General features: G+C 39.4%; 1 pseudogene; it reads left to right on the forward strand.

The window, feature by feature from the left end:
* Positions 1-15,555: 15,555 nt before the first annotated feature.
* LOC133727623 (U6 spliceosomal RNA) lies at positions 15,556-15,646 on the forward strand (annotated as a pseudogene).
* Positions 15,647-16,176: the final 530 nt, after the last annotated feature.

Consider the following 16,176-nt stretch of genomic DNA (forward strand, 5'->3'; position numbering starts at 1 on the left):
GTCACTGTTGTTTTATCAGTGTGTATTGTCCCAATAGCACCTGCAATAGAGGGGACTGATTCTTCATTAGTGGTTGCATAGTGGCTAATGAGATTACCCACTCTTATCAGTGTGTATTGGGACAAAGGGGACTAATTCAGATCAGTGTGGAATGGGGAAATTTCTAGTAGTGCAAATTCCCTATATTTACAGCAATCTCTAAAATTTAAGGAATAATATGGAGATTTTAGAGATTGTTCTAAAATAGAGAATCTGTTGGAGTTGGAGAAGAAAAAGATGCTAAAGCTTTGACTTTTGCTTCCCTATTATACAGAAATTATAGGGAAGCTGTTGGAGTTGCTCTTATATAATGTAATACAAAGATTAGCTCTGTAAAAAATCAATCAAATTGAAGACCTTTTAGTTATTCATTTCTATGAAATACATGGACGGTTCATCATAGTAATAATAAGTGTTGTTAGAACCATCCATTTGTTTGATTCAATTACATAATTAAACGAATTCCGATTCGATTGATTTTTTACAGAGATGATCTTTAAAGGATAATTTAAGATATAGACCGTTGAATTATAAATTTATTAAGAAAAAATATGTTAATCGACAACGGGGGTGAATATGCTCGTTCACCCTAGGGGTGAACCTAAAAATTGTCCTTAAGAAAATAGGTGTGTGTATATATAATTTCTCTTTTGAAATTGGAAAAAAATAATTTGAAACTCAAATTATATCCCAAATTTTAATAAAAATATAATTTACTAATTTAAGATAGTTTGAATTACATCAATGTAGCCTGAATATGACTCTAGCCAAATACAGCATTCATGAGTCCAAGATATTACATCGATCAGTTGCATGTAAAGTAACACTTGGCTAAGTAGCGTGCAACCATGCATGGTTGGGCTTACTAGACAATTGGATAAGTAGTGAAGTAATCTTTAATTTCAAGAACCAATTTGCAATTATCAGAGGTAGGGCTAGGTTCGGTCCGGTACCGAAGCTTACGGGCCGATACCATGTACCGTATCAATTTATACTGGTATGCAAAAAATCATACCACTACCGGCCACAAAATCTGGTATATCGAGACGTCGGTATACCGATTTAATTGGTCGGTTCAGTATGGTTGGGCTTGTAACCGAGTTTGACATTGGGCCGCAAACCAGTCACCAGTACATCACCGATCCCTTCTTCTTCTTCTGTTTTCTCCTTTTGACAACTCTTCGACCCGCACGGTTATGGGTCTCTTCAGTCTCCATACCACACACAGTGATGGAAGAGTGTTGTGGTGAAGGAAGAAGCAACCTCAGATTTGCAACCTCAGCTAAAATCAAACAAAAGTTTCAAACTTCATTCATCTATAAAGCATGATTCTCCAAATTTCTAACAAAACCTCATCTGGGTGTTCACCAAATTTCACAACTAACAAAACCCAAGACGCAAAGAAATGAACGACCAAAACTTTACACAACACCAACTAAACCCAAAACCAGATTTTTCCTCCCAGTAAAGAAAATCAACATAAGCAAGAAAAGAAACTTGAAGTAAAAGAGAGATCCATGGCCGAGTTTGAATCAGATTCTGGGAAGACAGCAGAGTCTAAGAGAAACAGTTTATAGGTTGCTATTTTTCAAGAAGAAGAAGATAAGAAACAGAAGAGATGAAAAAGAAGAAGGAGGAAAAAAAGAGAGAGGAGACGGGGAAAGAAAGAAGAAAGAAGACAGAAGAAAGAGAAAAGAATAAAAAACTAAAAAGAAGAAGACCAGAAGAGAGACAGCAAAAGATAAAAAAAAGAAGAAAGAAGAAAGAGAAGAGAGAAGAAGTGTCCAGAAAGAAGAGAAGAATAAAATTTTAAAAAAATATGAGTATTATACATGAGTTCGGTATGGTACGGTATACCGTGTATATATGAAAATTAAAACCATTACCGTACCGTGTATGTGGAGTCGGTACGGTTGTACCGTACCAAGACTTCGGTTACCGACAGTGTCGGTTACGAACTTCTTTGGTTCGGCTCGGATTCGGTTGGTTGGTTTGTCTCTGTTGGTTTAATAAATGACAGTCAACCTCCACATGCTTTGTTCTATCATGCTGAACTGGATTATGTGCAATCTCAATGGCAGTTGTATTATCACAATGCAAATCCATAGGCCTTTTAAGTTTGTAACCCAGGTCTTTCAGGACATTACAGATCCATAACATTTCACAGACTCTATGTGCCATACCTCGAAATTCAGCTTCTGCACTTGATCTGGCAACGACTTTCTGCTTTTTGCTACGCCAAGTAACAAGGTTCCCTCCAACAAAAGTAAAGTACCTAGATGTAGAATGTCTGTCAGTTTTATCGCCAGCCCAATCTGCATCTGTATATCCAACAACTTCTAATTCATCTTTTTTCTCAAATAGTAACCCTTTACCTGGTGCCATCTTCAAGTACCTCAAAATACGAAAGACTGCATCCATATGCTCTTCACTAGGACAATGCATAAACTGGCTAACAACACTCACAACATAAGCAATATCTGGTCTAGTATGTGAAAGATAAATCAACCTTCCTACAAGACGTTGATACCTCCCTTTATCAGTTGGAACTTGATAAGGATAAATAGCAAGTCTGTGATTCATCTCAATGGGTGTCTCCATTGGTCTGCAGTCCAGCATCCCTATTTCAGCAAGTAAATCAAGGACATACTTCCTTTGTGAAAGCAAAATCTCATTCTTAGACCTTGCAACTTCAATACCCAGAAAATACTTCAGTTGTCCCAGATCCTTCATTTCAAACTCCTTTGACAGATACTTTTGCAATTCATTCATCTCTTTCGGATCATCCCCTGTAACAATCATGTCATCAACATACACAAATAAGAGCTGTAATTTTACCATCCTTGCGTTTGATAAACAAGGTATGGTCATAATTGCTCTATCTGTATCCAAAGGCTTTCATGGACTTTGAAAATCTTCCAAACCAAGCTCTTGGAGACTGCTTCAGGCCATACAAAGACTTCTTCAATTTACACACCTTGCCAACGTCACTTGGGTAATTCTTAACACCTGGGGGCAATCCATGTACACTTTATTCTCCAAATTCCCATTAAGAAACGCATTCTTCACATCAAACTGGTGCAAGGGCCAATCTTTGTTTGCTGCAAGTGAGATTAGAATCCGGACAGTATTAATCTTTGCCACAAGTGCAAAAGTCTCCTCATAATCAATCCCATAGCGTTGTGTATATCCTTTGGCAACCAACCTCGCCTTATATCTATTAATAGTTCCGTCTGCATTAAGCTTCACAGTAAATACCCAACGACACCCTACAGTCTTCTTTCCAACCGGCATAGGTACTAGCTCCCATGTTGCATTCTTTTGAACAGCTTCCAATTCTTCATTCATCGCCTTTGTCCATTTCGGATCCGTCAATGCATCCTGCACGTTACTAGGAATAGATACAATAGATAATTGATCAACAACAAGTGCATGTGACCCAGAAATCCTATGGTTAGACATAAAATTAGCTATAGGGTATTTAGTTTTGGCTTTGATATCTGGTTCATATTGTTTCTTAGGAATTCCCTTGGTAACCCTTTGTGATTTCCTAGGTTCGACACTTTCTAACCCAGAAGACTCATTAAAGTTTAGGGGTACTTGAGGTGGATCATTCTGACCGTGATCTTTAGTTGGTGATGCAGAAGGGGGAATATCTTGTGTGTGAGCTTCAGATACGTCTTGATTTTGATTCAAACTATCCAGAAAAGTTGTCTCTTCTGTCTCGGAACTCACAACGCTCTGTTCGGCAGTTGCATTTTCTGTCTCGGAATTCATAACGCTCTGTTCGGCAGTTGCATTTTCTGTTTCGGAATTCACAACACTCTGTTCGGCAGTTGCATTTTCTGTTTCGGAATTCACAATGCTCTGTTCGGCAACTGCATTTTCTGTTTCAGAATTTCTACCTTCAAATCGTTCCTCCAAATTTTCCAAGTCTTCAAAGGCATCAAAATCAATAATAGAACGAGGATTCCCTTCACAACCTCTCTCCCCCTGAAGGGAAGACTGAGAAGCTCCCCCCCTGAGTAATAAGGCTCGGATTCACGAAAAGCAACATTAAGAGAGACATGTATAGTGCCAGTAAGAGGATCATAACATTGATAACCCTTCTGGAAGTCAGCATAACCAACAAATATACACTTACGGGCACGGGGATCAAGCTTGCTGCGTTGAGGCTTGGGAATATGAACATAAGCTGTGCACCCAAACACCCGGGGCTCCAAATTAGGCATAGAAGGGATGGTCAAAAGTGTATGAAGCTTATGATGAGGATTTTGAAACTCAATCACCTATGAAGGAGTATGGTTGATAAGATATGCTGCTGATTTCACTGCTTCTCCCCAATAAGACTGAGGTACATTCATGCCAAACAAGAAAGCACGAACAACTTCCATCAACTGCCTGTTCTTCCGTTCTGCTAAACCATTCTGTTGAGGAGTATAAGAATTGGAGGTTTGATGACGAATTCCATGTGATCGACAAAACTCAATCATAGGGCCATTCACAAACTCTCCACTATTGTCAGACTGAAACACTCTGATGGATTGTTGATACTGAGTTGCCACCATTTTGTGAAATTCGGTAAACATTCCAAATACATCATTCTTATTCTTTAGTAATGACACCCATGTCATGCGAGTGCAATCATCAATAAACGTTACAAAATACCGAACTCCAGAAAGAGAAGGAATTTTCGTAGGACCCCAGACATCAGAGTGAATCTTCATAAAAGGAACAAGACTTTTATTAAGACTTGGTGAATATGAAATATGGTGACTCTTGGCCAGTTCACAAATGTCACAATGGAAATCCAAATCACTAACAACTGAAAACAAATGAGGTTGCAGCTTCTTAAGATAACTAAAGGATAGATGACCTAAACAGCGATGCCATAACCATACAGCTTCATTCGCATTCTCTACACCGTTGATTTGATTAGCTTGTCCCAAAAGATGCTTATGTTTCTTTCCAGTCTCTGTCAGATCCAGATAGTATAATTTCCCCCTTCTAACACCATAACCAAGAATTCGTCGATTCAGAATGTCCTGAAACACACAGAAAGACGAATAGAAGGTCACAATACATGCAATAGCTAAAATAATTTGACCAACAGACAAGAGATTATAAGCTAGTGATGGAACAACTAAGACAGATTCAAGGGTTAAGGTATCAGATAAAGCAATATAACCTTCTCCGGTGACCAGAGTTGGAGTACCATCAGCAGTAGAGACAATATCTTGAGGGGAACGTCTAAGGTTTTTCACAAGACTTGGGTCATTGGTCATATGGTCAGATGCACCTGTATCGATTATCCATGTACTATTAAAAGTAACCTTACCCTTCATACCTGACTGCGCTACATTAGCGGAGGCATTGTCTAGGTAAACTTCCTCTGTAGTAGCAACAGTGGCCTTGCCCAGATTCTTTCGCGGTTTCTTGGTGAAGTCCCACCAATCAGGGTAACCCATCACTTCATAGCACCGATCCTTGCTATGGCCTAATTCCCCGCAGATAATGCACCTTTTGTTTGCATATGGATTTGGTTTACCTAGAGGACGGCGTGGAGAAGGTCCTGAGAAGCCTGGAGGAGGACCCTGTTTGCGTTGAGCCATAACAGAAAATTCGGTAGTTTCCGAATGCCCCATAGCCTGTTTCTCTGATTGCACCATTGAGGAATTCAGGATTTTCGTAGGATTGGATTTTCTAGGGTTTCAAGATGGATATGAATGTTTTGGAAAAAAAGTTGTTTTTTTTTTCTTTTTCCGAAAAAAGGTAGGGTGATGGTGGTTTAAAATTCAGGATGATTTGATTTCAATGGTGGTGGTACGCAACGGTTTGTGGTGTTCTTTGGGATTCAGGATTCAAAGGATGCAGCGCAAGTTCAAAGGATTGAACCTGCTTTGATACCAAGCAGAAAAGAATACTTTAATTTAGGGTTATTTCGATGATCATATTCATCCCACAATGGAGGTATATATACAAGTACAAAGGAGTAGTTTAACTCTAATAGGAAACAATCTTTCCATAATTACAGGATTTTCTATAATTACAAGATATCCTAATTAAATAAGAATCGTAATTACATACGGATTTACCGCGATTCTACATAGTTGGCAATGGTTGAGGCCCATCTAAGAAGTTAATTCCGTTCCATCTTGAACGGCATAAAGATCCATAGACTTGGAGGAAACTAAGCCGAACATAGATTCAAGACCAAAAAAAAAGCCGAACATAGATGAGCAAGAGACTTTAAAACCTGACCCATTTAATCTACTCGCATTTCTTTCAAATTTTATTTTGTTTTTCTAATTTTTATTGTAATTCCAAATTATTATAATATTTATTGAATATTAAAATTAATATAAGATTTTAAGGATATTCATATCTCATTCTAATAATAGTATAGATTCTAAGGTTGGACGAGGGCTGGCTGAGGGCCGGGCTATAAATGAATTTCACCGGCCCGAGTCCGAATTGAAACTTTTACAAGCAGACCCATTTGCTGTGTTGTAAATTATAAGTTTGGTCCCAAGGACCAAAAAGGCGAATTAAGCATTTCAGTTTAATGCTTCCAACTTTCTCAGAAATTTTTTAGAAACTGAAGTTGTAGCTCTATTCTCACCCGTCATTGATCAATTATCCAAAGTTCTAAACACAAAGTTTTGATTCTCTAGGTGGCGAGAGGCTGAAAGATTAAGGGAGAGTTGGTGTTGAAATTTGAAAACTGGAGAATGAATACATAAACTAGAGACTGTGTTGAGAGGGATCGAGAGAATAAGAGAAAGTCTAGTTTTTCAAAGCGATTGAGGGATTGAGAGTTCGGGGTGAGAGATTGAGGAATATGAATTGTAATTGGAGAGGAGTGATTGGGTTCATGATGAATGATGAAAAACTTGGAGAGGTGTCTACCATTTCACCACTAATGCATTTGAAAGTGAATAAATATGATATCTATCCATTGCGAAACATATTACATTTAACAAGACTTGAGTGTTAGAGTATTTCTATCAGGGTGGTGCTATTCTCATACCTATTTCTCTATTCACACACTCTATTTTTTCATTACTTTCATATTGTTCAAGTAAATCCAGAATATGTGTCTGACCCAAACTCTAGGTTACTTGACCTAGTTGTAATAGGGTTTTGAATTAGAGATATTGTCGGAGATATTCATAGATATCCGATTAATTGTACGATTATCTTTCTTTGTATAACTCTGATTCTATGTCTTGTAATCCTCTATATTAAGAGGCCCCTATTATCAATGAAAGCACGACTCAATTCTCTCCCAATTTCAGTTTTCCTTAAACATGTTATCAGCACGAAACTCTAACCCTAAAACCCTAAATTCGTAGCCTTCAAACCCTAGCCACCACCGCCGCATATATTGAAGCCCTCAATCCCAGGATTCCAGAACCGGCAGCGGAACCACCAGAATCGGCCGGAAAATCACCGAATCGGCCACCGGAAGTATCGAACCAACCTTCCAAGAAGAAAAATAAAAAAGGATCCCTGCACCGGTTCACCACATTCCGGACCTCTGATTGCTACCAAATTTTGCCACCAGCAGCGTCTCGATCCTAGGATCCAGGAACAAGAAACAGAACTCCAAAAACCAGCAGAAGAAAGAAAGAAAAAAAAAGGGAAAAGAAGGCAGCCTAGAAGCCCAGAGGCCCACTGCCACGTCATCACTAGACCCCACTGCCACGTCAGCTCCGGGTACTTTTCTAGCGAGATTTTTCCTGTGACTTTTTCCGACCAAATTCCGGCTATTTTTCTGGCAATTTTCTACACTTTTCAAGGTATGTTTTAAAGGTTCCTTTAGTTCCCGTTTTTGAAGTTTTAATTGTTTTTCTCTTCTTTTTCTCGGGGACTTGCAAACTCCCTTCTTCTACCCCCATTTCTTCTTCATAGGGGAGACCAAATTAAGTCGAACTGTGGGGGTTCGTGCTCACTCCAAGCTTAGAGCTTGTAGAGTTCTCCAAACTTAGAGTTTGTTGAGATAAAACGATTGACCACAAACATCATTGTTTCGATCTAATCCAACCCCTCTTGGAATCAAATTTCTTGGAAGCGACTACGATAAGAAATTCCTAATTTCTTGGAAGCGATTACGCTCAGAAATTTTATATGTTTTCGTGCTATCTTTTTTTCCGCTCCGAAACTAACCCTTTTTCTTGTTCTCTTTCAGGATGAGTAACCTGAACAAATTGGACTTTGCTCCATTGGGAACAACTGGCTCTGGATATCATAGGTGGGTTCGTAATGTCCGCCAGCATCTCAAGGCCGATGAAATCTTGGATACGATTCTCGAGCCTAGCCAGGATGTGCTAACTGTTGAGCAAGTTCAAGCTTTGGAAGCAAATAGAGTAGCCTTAGAGGCAAATATGGCGAAAGCCATCATCCTAATGACTCGTCATATGGATGATTCGCTCCAGTATGAGTGTATGAATAAAGAAGACCCCAGAAGGCTGTAGGTCTCACTCGAAGAAAGATTTGGCAACGTCTGTGACTCCCTGCTTCCTGATCTAGAAGTGAGATGGCATAGCCTCCACTTCTGTGATTTCAAGTCAGTTCTTGGCTACAACTCGGAAGCACTTCGCATTAAATCCTTAATGGAATTTTGTGGTAAAGAGATCACAGATGCGATGTTGATTGAGAAGACTCTCTCTCCCTTCCCCGTCTCTGCATTGATGGTTACTAAGAACTATCGAATCGATGTTACTGCAGGACAGATCACAAGGTTTCATGAGCTCATTAAAGCTATGAATGTCGCTGAAAAGCATGACAACATCCTTGTGAAGAACTATAATTCGAGATCCGTGGAAACAGAGTATATTTCGGAATCCAATTATAGTCGCGCCCCTAAGAGAGGGCGCTAAGAGCGAAACCCTAATCTTAGGGATACTTCTGGGCGTTCTGGTCCATATAATCGCTCTACTTGGGAAGGTAACCACAAAAATAGGTGAACACGGAACCGAAGAGGTCAACGTGGAAAGAGAGAGGGGGGCAACGTCTCTGGCCATGTTGGAGGAGCCACCAACACTAAGAGCCATCTAAATGATGCTTTCAAAGCGCCTCAATCAATGGAGTCTGAGCAAAGAGATGTATGTTCTCGATGTGGAGCATCCGATCATTGGGCACACATTTGTAGAGCTCGTGAAGAAATTGTCACCGCCTACAAAGCATACTGTGAAGCAAGAGAAGCTCACTATGTGGAACAAGAAGATGATCTAGAGTGAAGGGTTGAAGACTACAAATATGGCTGGGATTAATAGATAGCCAATTTTGTTTAAATCTTTATTTTCCAAGAGATGTAATAGGCAATTGCCATATACTTTGTAGTAAATGCCATTGATTTAGTTTTTCTTCACATAGGCTCATCCAAAATGAGTATGATGTCTAGGAAGGTTTTGAGATAAGTGGTACGTAAGCGAGCTTTGCTCCACCGACATCTCTCTACTCACCTGGTCATATTTATTTTGGAATTACCGATAGAAGTCAAACGACTACCTTTGTTTCGCATTAGCTAGCATTTGGATTAGATTCTCCTAATGGTTAAGAGACAATGATGTACTCCGTTGGCTTATGAATAAAATTTCGAGTTCTTTTATGACCCCATTTTAATTCTGAGCATATTACTTTGTGACTATGATGGTTGGGTCATCAGTATTAATTCAAGGACATGGAATAGCCCAAGTTCCCCTTGCCAAATGGCACCTTGATTACTGTCACAGAAACTCTCTACGCTACTAGGGCAAATCGCACCTATGAATAGCCAACGGATTCCATGCAAAAATGCATGTAGAGAACGGAAATGAGTTTCTTTGTAATACCTCTAATGATTGCAAACAAAAACGCATCTTAGAGAAGTTTATGTGTCTCTCTAGTGGACTCTATGTCACTATTCGAGCTATTAAATCTAATAAAGTTATGAGAGAAGATCTCTTGGATTTAGACACATATTGGCTTTGTCACGACAGGATAGGTCATCCTAGTCATGATATGATGATCCGTCTACTAAAGACTTCACATGGACATCATTTCTTTCGAGCAAAATAAAGCATGAATCGACAGTTAATTCCGGGACTAAGTGTGACCGCCGTTGCTGCCGTCCACCACCAGCCTAGGGCTAGCATAGTCCTTATCCATGACGCCATGGATAGCGTACATCATGGTGATGACGCCCCAGGTTATATAGCAATCACCAACTTTGCTTCAAATGACGTTTCAAACGCTCAGGCCCAACCAAAATCCTCATTGATTACTTCTAAAGCCTCTCGCTCGTTTTACAAAGCCCGTTCCTTAGGGAAACTAGGACTGAGACCGTCCTATGGAAAGGATATGAAAATACTCATTTTTGTTCTTACATAGAATCCATGGGGATTCTATGGACTGATTCAACCAACTTGCGGACGTTTAGATATCTCATGATGTTGGTTGACACGCAAACACGCTAGTCACATGTTGTGCCATTGTCCACTTGTAATGCTGCTTATGCTACACTCCTAGCACATATCATATGACAACGGGCTCACTCCCCGAATCATCCTATTCAGTCAACTGGATTTGACTATGCTAGTGAGTTTACATTGAAGACTTTCGATGGTTATTGCATTGGGACTGATGTTGGACATCATATTCCCATGAGCACACCCAAATGGTCTCACGGAAATGACTACGATGGTAGTCCAGACATTGGTAATGTGCACCAATCTCCTAATATCCGCTTGGGGTAATGCAATATCGCATGCAGCTATGCTAATTCGTCTAGGACCCACCGCCACTCAATCTACCTCTGCATTACAGCTAGTGACTGGGTACAAGTATCGTACTTACGCATATTTGAGTATGCCATTTATGTGCAAATTGCGCCGCCACAGCGCACTATGATGGGTCCTTACAAACGAATGGGCAACTACGTTGGATTTGAGATTTCAACAATCGTCCGCCACTTCATGCCCTTGCTAGGCGATCTCCTTACCGCTAGATTTGCGGATGTCACTTTGATGAGACAGTCTTCCCGTCGTTAGGGGGAGATAAGAACACAGATGTTCAGCAGGAACGACGAGAATTGTCGTGGTCTGTCCCAACTATGTCTCATCTCGATCCCTACTAAAGTGACGAGATCACATATATCTGCTGCAAGCATGCCTGCAAGGATGGACGTCCTTACGAGAGGACGTAGCGCCACCCTACACGGAGGTAGGCATGGTGCCAACGCCAAAGAAAGTGGCACTCTGGCGTTACAAGCCATGACCCCAGCTAGGATGCATGAGAGGCCCGTGGGTTCGAAAGATACTTTGGCACAACCCAATCCTTGGATCATCGACACTCAAAATTTGTCTCATGAGTATATTCCGGATTATGGTTATCATTGGGGGACGCCTCAACGTCAGAACCTATTCCTGAGAATATAGAGCTCTATGAAACTTACAGTAGTATACATGAGACGTGGGATAGAAACTGCATCATAATTGATGATGTAGTCACGCATTTCGTTGCGCATGAGTTTGTTGAGTCCGATGATATTGAACCACCATTCGTTGATGAATGAATGCCAACGTAGAGAAATTTGGCCCAAATGGAAAGATGCGATCCAGGTTAAGTTGGATTCTCTAACGAAGAGGAATGTTTTTGAGCTAGTGACGCCAACACCTCCTGACATAAAACCTATTGACTAATGGGTTTTCGTTAGAAAGCGTGATGAGAAAAAGAGATGGCAATCTCGCCTTCTGGCGCAAGGCTTCTCACAAAACGCCCTGGAATCGACTACGATGAAACATATTCTCTCGTAGTGGATGTCATTACACTCCACTACCCTGTCAGTTTGGTAGTTTCCGAATAACTGAACATGCAGCTTACAAATGTGGTCACTGCGTATCGCTATGGGGATCTAGATATGGAATGTGCATGAAGATTCATGGTGAACTTCATTTACCCAAGTCAAGTGGCTCTAGACCTGACAACGTGTTTACAATAAGGTTGAAATGCTCACTAAAGTGACTACTTGATTGGGAAGGGATATGCCCGTGCGTTTTCATAACAAGTTCTGGATTCTATCGCGGTTCATGTTGGACATGATCTTCATGAGAAGCCCTTAAAGAGTTAAGGGAAACCGCTGAACACTTGAAATCCGAGTTTGAGATGAAGGATTTTGGGAGAACACGATTATGTCTCGGTTTGAAACATGAGCATCGTGTTGATAGATGCTTAGGCATTTTGACAAGGTCAAGCCTTCAAGCACCCCCATGATCGTCCGTAGTCTTGATCCTCAAAAGGATCCTCTTCATCCGAAGGATGATGGCGAAGATGTGCTAGGGGCGGAAGTGCCCTACATGAGTACAATAGGCGTATTATTGTACTTAGCTCAATGCACAAGACCGGACATCTCATTTTTGCAATGAACTTGTAAGCTAGATATAGCTTTGCGCCAACGCGACACCATTGGATTGGTGTAAAAGATATATTTTGGTACTTGAGATGTACGATTGATATGGGCTTGTTCTATCCCTACAGAGAGACGATGGATTCAGACTCATCATATGTCATGAATGCCACCAATAGTGGTTTGCGTTCCCTCTCCTCATCCCATAACATTAGTGTTTTGGAAGGTTTTGCTGATGCTGGGTATCTCTCTGATCCACACAAAGGTCATTCCCAAACTGGTTAAGTGTTCACCATAGGTAAGACCGCGATATCTTGGAAGTCTACAGAATGGACCCTAATCGCTATATCTTCGAACAATGCAAAGATTATTGCTCCTCACAATGTGGTTCGTGAATGTAGATGGATTGGATTCATAATTACGCATGTTCGAACAATTGTGGTTTGAAGTCTACCACAGATGAGCCTACGAGCATTTAGGATAATGCTACTTGTTTTGAACAAATGAAGCTAGGCTACATCAAAAGCGACAATACCAAGCATAATCAGCAACAACAGACTCTCCTCAAGATCAAAGTGAACTAGGTTCGACCTGAGGATAGTGTGGCATACTTGCTCTCTAAGTCATTGTCTAAATTTCACTTTCGAGAAACGTGTTGGTAGCATCGTTTGCGAAAGTTATCCGAACTCCCATGACTGCAGACATCAGGGGGAGATGCAGACATCAGGGGGAGATGTCTACATGTATGGTCTCGAAACGTGAAGGGTGTGTTGTGCTCTTTTCCCCCTTCGACCGAGGTTATTTTTGTCCCACAGAGTTTTTGTTACTCGACAAGGGTTTTAATGAGGAAACGAGAGGAGCACCACGTTTGGGAGACACAAGGGGGAGTGTTCAAGTAAATCCAGAATATGTGTCAACTAGGTTACTTGACCTAGTTGTAATAGGGTTTTGAATTAGAGATATTCTCGGAGATACTCATAGATATCCGATTAATTGTACGATTATCTTTCCTTGTATAACTCTGATTCTATGTCTTGTAATCCTCTATATAAAAAGGTCCCTATTATCAATGAAAGCACGACTCAATTCTCTCCCAATTTCAGTTTTCCTTAAACACACACACACACACACACACACACACATATATATATATATATATATATTACAAATTACCCTAACTACCCTCCTTTGTAATTTTTTTTTAAATCTATTTGGAAAATCAATCATGAATTAAACATCATTATATAATAAATCATTTTTTCTTGTGAATGTATTGCTGATTAAAAAAAAAACTGATGGGCAGGACGAAGTGCAATTTGTCAAAAGTTCTGCAATTAGTGTGGCAAAGTTTAGGGCTCAGATGAAAAATTACGATGTAATTGAATTTAGAGATTTAGGTATGTCATGAATGCTATACAAAACTGAAGAAAGGTATAAACATATCACCAAAATTAAAGGAGATCCAAGACCTCTCACATCTGATTAAGCAACGTTGATTCAAGATGCCATTCTCAATGACATAAAGCATTATGTCGGTTGATGATATGACTAAAATAAAAATGAAATCAAAGCGTCAACAATTTCAAAGTTATCAATCAACTCAAGTCAAAACCATGATTAGCAAGCAAGCCATACCAAAATCAAACTAAGACGAACATAACGCATAAATTTAGAGCTCCTAGTCCACCAAATCGCTGAGAAATTGATATTTTTAGCGGAGAGCGATGAATTGAAATACACTAAATAATTCCAGTTAGAATCTTATCAGGAATGATTGATTCAAAGAGGCTCGAATGATCACTAAACTCATATTTTTTCTTGCATGTCTTCATTTGCAAATCAAATGTAAAATTTTATCCAAAGATGGGTCTAAAGTTGCTTGTTCAGCCATAATTAAAATTCAAAGCATCTTGTTAGAGAGATAAAATGATTATGCTAGAGAAGTTTTTGATGAAAAAGAAAAGAGAAAATCGCAAAGAGTTTTGAAGTTCTCTAGATTTGCAGGAAATAAGGATTTAGAATTTGGGGATGATTGACTTTCCAAATAGAAAAAAGAAAAAGAAACAAAATTGTAATGGGGGTTAGCTAGGGTAATTTGTAAAAAAAAAAAAAATTAAAGTAATAGATAAATAGAGGGGGTGTGTAAATAGAAAAAATGGGTGTGCGAATAGCACTACCCTTTCTATTAATCAGTCATGTTAGAATGAACAATCAAATCTATTCTAAAAAAAAAAAAAATTGAACAATCAAATTGATTTCTTAACCACCTGGTGTGGTAAAGTTGGTCGAGCTGCCTAGTGTGGAACCTTCATGTCTAGAGTTCGAGTCCTAACTCCCACCAGTTTGTGGCCAGCAAGTTTGAGGGGCCTTCGAGTTCGTGCGCTTGCGGCGGGAGATTAGTCTGGGTTTGCTGGGATCCTCTCGTGGACCTCGGTCCGAATACTGACCGGATAGGTGTGTTACTAACTCGCTAACGTAATCGATGTGGCTTGCTAACTCACTCCCAATAAAAAAAAAAAAATTAATTTCTTGATTCAATAGAAGCCAAAAAAAGGTGAAGTAAATAGGATTTGGATCCTCTCCTTGGCTAATTTTAGCCTTGATTATCCTTGACTTCTAATCTCATCCTTCCCTTTAAAATTCGACGGTCATTAGTCAACCACCTTAGCAGGTAGCAGCTGAGAAGCCAGAGGATCATGAGAAGCCTTGCGCCATAAATGATCAGCTGCTACCTTCTGAGAAAAAAAGATGGCAATCTCGCCTTATGGCGCAAGGCTTTGAGATGCAGACACAATCGAAGAAGCCATAGGGTCTTTGCCATGAATCTGAGATGGGTTTTGAAGATTCATGGATCGAGTCCATGGATAGCCATAAACTCGATCTGCTTTGCTAAAGGTTGAGACTGTGATTTGTGAGATGACGGAATAGAAGAAAAGATAACCATCGTTAGTGAATATTTCATTTATTAAGTTTATGTGCTGAGGTGGATGACTAGTGGTCATCGAATTTTAAATGGAATGATAAGATTATAAGTCAAGAATAATTAAGGCTGAAATTAGTCAAGGAGAGAATCCGGATCCATATCTATCTACTGCGATACATGTAATATTTGACGAGAATTATAGTTTGTCCGTTCGGGGACATCCGATAAAATTGGAACGATACAGAGAAGATTAACATGGCCCTGCGCAAAAATCGAGAAATGATTCAAAAAATTTTGATGTAAGAGAAAGAAAAAAATGTAATATTTGACGAGACTTGAGTGTTAGAGTATTTCTATTAATCAATCATGTTAGAAAGAACAATCAAACCTATTCTCAGAAAAAATAAAAAATGAACAATCAAATTGATTTCTTGATTAATAAGATCTCATCCAAAATAATGAGAGCTATGAAAAAAAAACAAGTACTATTACACCTATCCGCAGTCCTAATCCGAAATGAAATGTAAGAGCATCTCCCATGGTAGGCTAAAAGCCAAATGGTTTTAGCCTACCAAAAACAGAATATTCCCTCTTATATGCTTTTTTAGCCTACCAACAAAAAACAGTGCTGCCACCGTAGGCCAAATTCTGTAGGCCAAAATCAAATATCATCACATCTAACGGCTATAATTTAATTTGATAATGACAAAAAAACGGCTATTTTTCTAATCAATGATATAATGATAGTTGTAAATAACGGTAATAAACGGCTATAATTTGAAAATGACAAAAAAAAATCAATATATTTCACATTCTAGTACTCTTT

The sequence above is a fragment of the Rosa rugosa genome, chromosome 1, assembly GCF_958449725.1.
Source record: "Rosa rugosa chromosome 1, drRosRugo1.1, whole genome shotgun sequence".
NCBI lineage: Eukaryota > Viridiplantae > Streptophyta > Magnoliopsida > Rosales > Rosaceae > Rosa > Rosa rugosa.